Source organism: Pongo abelii, chromosome X (genome assembly GCF_028885655.2).
Source record: "Pongo abelii isolate AG06213 chromosome X, NHGRI_mPonAbe1-v2.0_pri, whole genome shotgun sequence".
Lineage (NCBI taxonomy): Eukaryota > Metazoa > Chordata > Mammalia > Primates > Hominidae > Pongo > Pongo abelii.
Genome location: NC_072008.2, coordinates 76658922 through 76664969, shown reverse-complemented (window position 1 = coordinate 76664969; position 6048 = coordinate 76658922). Strand labels below are relative to the sequence as shown.

At 57.6% G+C, this 6048-nt stretch overlaps 1 pseudogene; it reads left to right on the top strand.

Moving 5' to 3' along the window:
• Positions 1-959: 959 nt before the first annotated feature.
• Positions 960-4433, top strand: LOC100431755 (uncharacterized protein CXorf49-like; annotated as a pseudogene).
• Positions 4434-6048: the final 1615 nt, after the last annotated feature.

The following is a 6048-nucleotide window of genomic DNA, read 5'->3' as shown; positions in this document are numbered from 1 at the left end:
CTAACAACAAACTATCCAAAAAAGACACGCGGGAAACCAACGTATTTAGAATACCAGGAAAAGAACAAAACCCTTCGGAATACATTTATCCAGGGAGGTGAAAGGTGTGCATAATGAAACCGACCAAACACTGATGAAAGACTCAGAAGACAAATAAATGGGGACACATCCCATGCTCACGGTCGGGAAGACGGTTAACACGTCCGTGCTACCCAAAGCCGTTATAGGTTCAACGCCGTTATAGGTTCAAGTCCCTAGGAAAATGACACGGGGTTTTTCGCAGCACTAGCAGAAACAACCCTGAAACTTCTGCTTCTTGACTGTGGGCCTCCCTGTCCATGTTCCTATCGGGTGCTACCTCTTAGTGTGGAACACAGGCTTGAAGCTCCTCTGTGCGTCGGGTGATTGGCGTGCATCATGACATATACTCTCCCAAGCTGATGAGCTGGGGGTGGCTCTCCCATTGACCCCTGCCTTACAGATGGGACACTGGGGCTCAAAGATGTGGCTCTCATTGGAAAGTAGGTGCCTGGCCAGAGGCGACAGGACAGGAAGAAAGAGATGGATGGAGAGCTCCAATGCACCCTGGCCTCAAGACCCGACCTGAGCGCAGCCACCCAGTCAAATGACAGGCGTCGGGGCAAACCAAGAGCCCGTGTCCCGATTGGTTAAAGCCCAGAGGCCCCGCCAAACAAAGGGAGCGCTTGTTGGCAGAGGGTGGACAAATGAGAAGGCATGGTGCAGGCTTCCCGGGTGCACAGAAGCCACCGATGTCAGGGACATCTCCTACTGCCGCCTAGGGAGAGGACGGCGGTGACCTGCAGGCCTTGCTGTTCCTCGCGTGGCCCCTTTGGCTGGGCTTGGCTGGGCTTGGCTGGGCTTGGCTGGGCTTGGCTCTTCCCTCCCACCGCTACCAGAACGACCGTCTCCCCACAGCCCAGGCTGCCTGGACTGGCGCCATGAGCTCCCCAGAGGAGGTGTCCGTTTGGGGGGCCGGTTTTGGGCCAGAGGGTGGCGAGCAGGTTGGCGCTGGCACGGCCACTTCAGGAGCCCATTGGGGCCACGGGAATGACCACGATCTCGATTTGGGGGTGCTGCACAGCAGCAAGGGCGAGGGCGAGGGCAAGAGCGGGTTCACAGATCCCGAGGGCTTCAGCTTCGGGTCTGAGAGCAAATTGACAGAGCAGGGAAGGGTGGTGCTCTGGGGCTGGGAAGGCCGGCCTGACACCCCAGTCGTCAACCAAGGGGACTGTGTGGACTACTCGTCCTACCTGGCTGACGAGCAGCTGCCATCGTGCCGCCGCCCAGCGTCTGCCAAAGGGTCCGCTGACATCTGGGCGGACCTGGAGGTCGATCCCAGTGGGAGAGGCGCCCTGGGCCCCACCCCTGGAGAATGGGAGCAGGCCTCTGCAGGCCCTCTCCACCTCAGTGGTCCTGGGCCAGGCCGGGCCTGGGAGAACCCGGAAAAGCGGCTCGAAGAGCAGATTGAGCGGCCACGTGGATCCCCAGCAGCCCTCCGCGAAAGGCCCTGCGGGGCACGACTCCGATTCCCCAGATGAGAGCAGCGACTTACCGCTGATGAGGGTGGGCATTCGCCGCAACGAAGGAAGCCAGGCCAAGCCCGGCAGCCCCAAGAAGACAGCAGACACATCCAGACAGGCAAGCTTCCACTGCAAGGAGAGTTACCTGCCCTTTTCCTGACCTCTGCTCCCCGCGGACTCACTCCAGTCGTAGAGAGGCCGGCTATGGGAGAGCTGGAGGACTCTCGCCAGAAGAAAATGCAGAGCAGGGCCTGGGGAAAGGTGGAGGTCAGGCCCAGCTGCTCAGGAGCTGTCGCTGCAGGGGCCCTGCCCCGGGGCCCTTCGAGGAGGAAGATAGCCCAGGAGAAGAAGTCCCTACGGGGTGCCTCTCAACTGGCCCCGGGAAGAGCCTTTCCTGCCTGCGGAGAGAGGCTCTCAGCCACTCCCCCAGAACCGGCCACCTTCCCGCTATTGTCTGGTGTGCGGCCGCAGGGGATGTCCACGAAACCCTAAAAGCCTAAGCACAGCAGCCCTGGGAAGAAACCAGCAGGAAGGAAGACCAGGGAGTCCCAGGCTGCGGCCAGAGAAGATAATGACCCAAATAGAGATGAGGTCCCAAGGGCCCACGGAAGTAGGCCTTGGGAGTTCTTGCTCTCCTCTCCCTTTTCACCCTCCTACTCCTCTGGTCTCCCCCAACGCCTCCTCTCTTCCAGCACACGCCTGTTTAGCCATGCCCCCTCTGTCCCTTGCTCCAGGGTTGTCATCGGGAGCCCAGGGACACTAGAATGCCCGATCGGGGTCTTCGTCGTAGGGGCACACGTTAAGGGGACCACTTGGTATGTGACCGGCATGCCTCCGGACACTCGGCAGGGGCCCTGCTTCCTCCTCCATGGAGGAGCTGGGACGGAAGGCAGGGCTGGCAGCTGGTTTGGATGGGGTGAGCTCTTAAAGTGTGGGCTGCCAAGCTGGGGCACCTAGGCTCATCAACTTCCTGATTCCTCCTTCCTTAGCTGTTGCCTGAGCCACCTGGCAGGCGGCCCAGGCTATCTCAGTATACCCAGTGTTTTCCCTGGCTGGCCTCTGCCTCCTGGCCTGGGGCTGACTAAGGGAGAAAGTGCTAATGAGATTAGGCTACGGAGTCTCCATCTTACCACAATCCCTCCCAACATGTACTCACCACCCACCCCCACCGCCAGCCTGACTCAGAAATTTCTGTTTTAGCTTCCCACCCACAGGCCAGGGCTGCCTCGCCTGTCTGTGCGTCATGGAGAATTCAGCAGTGGCGACCCCAACATCAGAACTCTCCAAATTCTGGGAAGTTCAGAGCCCTCGGCCTGCAGCCTGGGAGGCCTCGTGCCCAGATGCCATGCACCTTCCTGTGAGTCTTGCGGGTTTGATAGGAGTGGAGGGGAGAGGGGTCGGGAGGGAAACCTCTGGCTCTGTCGCTTCTGGGGGCTCAGCCTTGTTCCCAGGCTTCACTGCCCACCCAGGCAGCTGCACTACCAAAAACGGGGTATCCACAGGGCTGGCTTTAAGCCACATCATCCTAAGTGGGGTTTGTGTGGTGGGGGGCGATTTGGAGCAGCGCCCCACACTCCAGCTCTGGAAGGAGTCTTTCGGTGGTAATGAGCCCTTTTCTGTTAAGTCCTGCTCAGCCACACTGGCCCTCCCAGGGCCTGGCTGTGGCTGCGGCGCTGCTGGAGTCCAACCCGGAGTCACAACGCTAGGGGGCCACAGGTGCAGATGGGTTCACACTGGGGAACAGGGAAGACAGTCCCAGAGGGAGGGTCGGAGTTGCTGGGCAGAGCAGGGGCAACGTGTTGACAGCAGAGGGTGATGGTGCCTCACTTTAGACCCTTCTAGGCCTTTTCCACCTCACTGGGAGGCTTGGAAGCTGGATTTTGTGTTCTCTTTCAGGTGACCAGCAGCCACCTATCCATCCCCCAAGACCGGAAAGGCAGCAGCAGCCCCTGGGAGCCCAGGGCTGTCCTCCGGTAATGCTTTGTGTGGCTCTTAGAAATAGAGGTCCACACTAGATGGTGGGATCCGTGTCCAGGTTAAACTGACTTCTGTGTCCCCCCACCCCCCACCTCCACCTTCCGCACCCCATGGAGAGAGGGTGCCTCCTTTCTATTGAGGGTTTTGTGCCAACCCACCTCACCACTGGGCTGCAGGCTATGGGGGCTGTAAGGGCTGGGGGAGAGAGGGAGGCCGGGGACAGAGCAGGCCAGAATTGACTAACCATTTTTCTTCCTCAGGTGTCTGCTAGTCTAGTGCATCCAGCTGCAAAGGGAAATTGAGGACCTTACACAGCAACTAAGTATGACGGTGCCCTGGCTGAGGCAGGGATGGACAGCAATGTCTTTCTGCAGGTGCCGGGGGCAGGGGTGGGCTTCAGATACAGGAAGCATCACTGGGACTGACTTTCCTTTGGGGAAGAGAACCAAGCAAACCCTGGCCCTGGAGCCTTCTGTGCCTTTCCAGCTAGGGGTGTGCACAGACAGCAATGTGTCATCTGAACTCCGTGTACACTTTGTCCATGAGTCCCAGAGATCTTCTCTTAGGACGGTTAGAGATACTGCATGTATTTTCCCTTTAACTGCTGCCTGGTAGAGCTTGTATGGTTTTTGCTTGCTGGCTGGCTTATCTGTCTTTGAAACACATTCTGAACAGTTCTGGTATGCCCCAGCACCCGAGAACCACTTTCCCGCTTAGAAGGCACTTCCACATTTAATTCAGGTGATGGGTGGGTGAGTTAGTCCCAGGGCTGGTGGGGTTTCTGGTTGCAGAGCTAGGTGGTTCCCCATAGGGGCAGGGGATGGGCTTCTGTTTCCCTGGGTCTGGAGTGCCTGGTTCTGCCTCTCTGTTTCAGCGGCCATGCAGTCCTTCACTGACAAGTTCCAGGACCTTTGAAGTGAGTGTTGCACACACCATGCCCCTTCCCACAATCCTGGTAGCTTAGGAGGGCTGTGGGCTGGCCCTGGCTGGGGGCCAGTCCCTGAGCCTGCTCTGTTTCACAGGTTGGAGCCAGCATCTTCCTACAAGATGAGCAGCTGCTACCTTTGGAGCTCCAGAGCTGCAGCCAAGCGAGTTTCCTCCTTATCCTCCTTAGCCAGGGCTTTTTCTCTTCCTCTGCATTTGCCCCCTTCCCAACGCAGTTCAAAGCAGTGTGGAATAAAGTCGTTCTTATATTCTGTGGTCTGTTGTCTGTGGTCTGCCCTCTCTGCGATTGTTGGGAGTGTTGGGGGATTTGGTGTGTTGCTCTCTTCCCTGGCGCTTGAAGAACAATTCCCCTGGCGCTATGTGGTTGGCCCTCTCCCTACGGGACTACTGGGCTGACCTCTGAGCAGCAGCCCTGCACTCGGGCTCATCATAGTACCCTGGGTCTAGGTGCTGTGGGGGCCCTGCCTGGCCACAGCAGCATTTCCTGCCTTTCCCTTACACGCCTTGCTCATGGTCCCACTTCTTCTTCTCCTACTTCGGGGTCTCACAAGTCCCCTTCTTCACGCTATTCTCCCTCCCCTTCTACAGGAACTGATGCCCTCCTAGAACCCTGGTCTTTCTCTCCTTTTCTCCTGCAGTTCACTGTCCCGGTTCTACGCTGTCACTGTCCTTTCCGTTGTGAGCATCCTTGCTCTCCCACGTGGCTTGACGCCGGTGGTCTTTCCTGCATGGTTATTTCCGTGCTGTTGAGGAACACGTTGGAGCTTATCCTCCCACGCAGGAAACCAGTCCTCTTTCTGGGGCCATTATGTCCCTCTGGTGCCACCACACACATGGTCAGGTCATCTGGGCCAGAAACCAGGTGGCATCCTCAGTTCCTCTTAGCCCTCATATTTGAACCTCAGTTACCAAATCCCATCAGGTCTCCTCCTTCGTTTCCGTTTCAGTAGCCAGGTGGAGGCAGAAGCCACATCCCTGTGGGTGGCTGAGCCAAAGGGAAGGTACATGGAGTGCCGAAGAAAAGGGCAGGGTAGACTCTTGGTTGGAGGTGGGGGCACTGAGTCTGTTCTGGTGCCTGCGGGCCAACCTGGTAGGAACTGCTACACGGAAGGTGGCTTTCTCAACCTTGGTGTCCTATAGGCGGCCAACAGCCCCTTCTGCAGCCAGTCGACTCCATACCCTTGATTTGAAAATGGCAAGCTGCCTTCCAGGGCAAGTCTCAGATTTTCGTGGACGTGATATTTCCATATCCCTGGTCAGTCTTTCAGACCACCTCTCAAGGTCACACGAGATTTCCTTGGGTTCCCTGTTCTTCCTTCACCCTCCCTGACAGTTGGGATCACCTGCTTCCTTCAGCCAGAATCTTGGGCTGGGCAGGCCCCAGATTCGGGCACAGATTCTGGTTCCAGTGAGGGGGTGTGTGTATGTTCTGCCAGCTCCCATCTCCAAGAGACTGGGAGTTGAACAGACGAAGACAATAGAAATGCAGATACCATTCAAGGTTAGCGTGTGTATGTGTGCATGTGCCCCTGCATGCATCTGCTTGGGAATCAAATTAATCATGGGTGCTGTCCCTTGAGGGAGA